This window comes from Budorcas taxicolor, chromosome 15, assembly GCF_023091745.1.
Source record: "Budorcas taxicolor isolate Tak-1 chromosome 15, Takin1.1, whole genome shotgun sequence".
Classification (NCBI taxonomy): Eukaryota; Metazoa; Chordata; class Mammalia; order Artiodactyla; family Bovidae; genus Budorcas; species Budorcas taxicolor.
The window spans coordinates 78227223-78230851 of NC_068924.1; the positions used below are offsets into that span (position 1 = coordinate 78227223).

General features: G+C 38.6%; 1 pseudogene; it reads left to right on the top strand.

The window, feature by feature from the left end:
- Positions 1 to 401: 401 nt before the first annotated feature.
- On the top strand, positions 402 to 2917 carry LOC128059986 (putative olfactory receptor 5AK3; annotated as a pseudogene).
- The last annotated feature ends 712 nt before the right edge of the window (positions 2918 to 3629 follow it).

Consider the following 3629-nt stretch of genomic DNA (forward strand, 5'->3'; position numbering starts at 1 on the left):
CAGAAATGCAAAAAAAAAAAAAAACCAGAAATAAGACACATAAAAAAGTATAAAATGGTAGACTTAAGGCTTAGCAAATCAGTTAATCCATAAAATATAAATGGTCATCTTTGTTTTAAAACAAAAAAATTTTGGATTCATGTCAATGTATGGCAAAACCAATACAGTATTGTAAAGTAAAATAAAGTAAAAATAAAAATTAAAAAAATAATAAAAATAAAAAGCATTTTTTAAATTAAAAAACAGTGCAGAGATTTATAAGTTTATAAAGTGATGCTTTCTCTCACTCAGTTTCCCACCGTTTCATACGTTAGTTTGCAACGTTCCTGACACTAAACGTACATTTTTACTAATCACCTCACGTAGAGAGGTACATAGCTTGGCTTAGAGCTATAGATACGATGAGGGTACTTTCCCCTGATACGTATATGAAGTAAGAGGACCATCTGGCTTGTGAAGAATTCAGGTTCACGGTAAGGATAAGGGCTTCCCTGGTGGCTCAAACTGTAAAGAATCCACCTGCGATGCAAGAGACCCGAGTTCGACCCCTGGTTCGGGACGATCCCGTGGAGAAGGGAATAGGCTGCCCACTCCAGTATTCTTGCCTGGAGAATTCCATGGACAGAGGAGCCTGGTGGGCTACAATCCACGGGGTCACTAAGAGTCAGACACTTCTGAGCAATTAACACACAAATATTAAACATGTATCCACAGTTTCATAGAGCAATAATCAAACACAATTTATGTACATTTTCAGCAACCTATAGTTTTTCTCAGCCATTTATCATTTTAATCCCAGCTCATTTTCCTGAAATTAGTATCTTTTTAACTAGAGAAATTTTTGTGATATTCATGACCGTATATGTTTGGTCCATTATCTTTGTACCATTTTCCTTACCATGCACTTCCCTTTAACTGATATTCTTTAAAAGCCAGATAGTCCTCTTACTTCATATATATACTGCGTAAAATAACCTCATCTTATAAATAGCTCTAAGTCAAGCAACGTACCTCCATAATGAGATGGTGAGTAAGAAGATGCTTTCAGTGTTAAAAATGTTGCCGACTAAGCCTCTTGTTGATATGGGCTCTTCTGATTCTCTGAAACCATTTGAGAAATAACCACAGTTGGATAACTTCATTGTAAGGATAAGAAATCATTATCTTTAATTCAGTGTTTAACGAGGGCCAAGAAGAAATAAGTTAGTGCAAGTTCCTTCCTCAGGATAATTTTGTGTAAAAGAATAGAAATGCAACACTTTTAAGGAAGCAGCCACCCATGGATACAAGAGGCAATCAGGGGTCCACTTGATCAGAATCTTGATAGGATAATTATTATTGCATTTACTATATCAACTTGACTTTCATCACTCTGAATTCAAGTATAGATATGACATTGGGAAGACTTTTCAAGGGCTAATGAAACTAGTACAAGTCCTACCACCCACATCTGACACAGGTGTATGTTTTAAGCTTGGGTTGTCTCCGTATGAAATTCTTTGTTTCATTTGTGATGAAGGTCTTTGCTGATTAAATGCTTACTATGAAGAACGGCCATAAGCCTTTCTGCTATGAAGAAACTGCCTAAGCAAAATAAATGTGCTTAACCTCTGCTGACTCTCAGTGCTTCTGAGGCTTCATCTATGTTCAGCACTGGGCTATAGAAAATAAACTGGCTGGTTTGGCAAAATGTATGTCAATCTATGTTTCTTAGAGTCCAAATATTAAAAGTGAATCTTCTTCTGTGAAAACTTCTTTGTTTTAAAAATGAATCTATGGCTAATATACTGTTTTTATGTGGTGATTTCTTATTTTAAAACATTGAAAGAAATTTTGGAAATAAATAAACCCTGTTGTGAGTGACTACCATGAAAATATGATTTTTACAAAGTGACATAAAGTGTTAAGGGCCTTTTCTATTCAACAAGTCATTTCTTTCCCTGGTCTTCCTCTTGATCCTTTCTAGACTTTTTGTGCTCATAACACTGAGAAATAGCACTGAAGTGACTGAATTCTTCCTTCGGGGATTTGGTGTCCAACATGAGTTTCAGTATTTCCTCTTCACTGTGTTTCTGGTCATCTATGGGGCCTCCATGGTGGGTAATATTGGAATGATCCTACTTGTCAAGACAGATTCCAGACTCCAAACGCCCATGTACTTTCTCCTACAGCATTTGGCTTTTGTTGATATCTGTTTTACCTCTTCTGTCCCTCCTGAGATGATGCAAAACTTCATAATAGAAAATAAATCAATCTCTTTCAAGGGCTGTGTTGTACAATTATTGGTTTATACAACATGTGTAACCGGTGACTGTCACCTCCTTGCTGCTATGGCAGTGGACCGTTATTTGGCCATCTACAACCCGCTTCACTATCCCACCGTCATGTCCTGAAGAGTCTGCATCCAGCTGGTAGCTGTTTCATACATCATGGGCTCCAGAAATGCATCTGTGCACACAGGTTTTACATTTTCACTGGTCTTCTGCAAGGCTAATACCATCAATCACTTTTTCTGTGACATTCCTCCAGTTCTTGCCCTCTCCTGCTCCAACACTGACATCAACATCATGCTGATTCTTGTCTTTGTGGGATTTAATCTGACATCCATTTTGTTGGCCATCATCATTTCCTACACATTTATCCTGGATGCCATCCTGAAGATCTCTTCCAATGCAGGAAAGGAAAAAGGCTTCTCCACCTGTGCCTCCCGCCTGACAGCAGTCACCATTTTCCACGGAACCTTCTCTTACATGTACTTACAGTCTTATTTGCATAATTCCCATGAAAAGAGGAAAGTGGCGTCTGTATTTTATGGCATTGTGATTCCCATGTTGAATCCCCTGAGAAATAGGAGGTAAAAGACTCTCTAAAAGTCATATGGAAAAAATTCTTTTTCAGATTGGATCCAAACTGTTGAAATTCAGTACATCAAAGCATCCAGTATAGCTGTTTGACTACTATTTAATATTTCTGAACTAGACAACTTCTTCACATCTTGGTTGTGGTTGTGGTTTAGTTGCTAAGTCATGTCCAACTCTTGCGGCCCCATGGACTGTATCCCACCAGGTTCCTTCTGTCCATAGGATTTTCTAGTCAAGAATACTGGAGTGGGTTGCCATTTCCTTTACCAGGGGATCTTCTCGACCCAGGGATTGAACCCGGGCGTCCTACATTGCAAGCAGATTCTTTGCTGACTGAGAGACCAGGGAAGCCCAAATGCTACCTCCAGGAGACAATTTCTTTGAATGCAGGAAATTCAGCAGCATATTATAGGGCTTATTTTCCCTTGGTTTTAGTTTGAGGACCATATCCCATACTACCCATGAAAAGGAGCTTTTTATAATATAATCTCTTATTTTGAGATTACAAGATATAAAGTGTGTAGACTTGACAAAGTACATAGTTATTTCAAATATAGTGCAGATATAGTCTTAAAGAGTAGAAAACCCCAGCTTTGCATTTGTGCTGCTGAGTGCTTAGTTGTGCCCAATTCTTTGAGGGCCCATGGACTGCATCCTGCCAGACTCCTCTGTCCATGAAACTTTCCAGACAGGAATACTGGATGAGGTTGCCTTTTCCTATTCTAGGGGGTCTTCACAACCCAGGGATCAAACCTGTGTCTGTTGTGT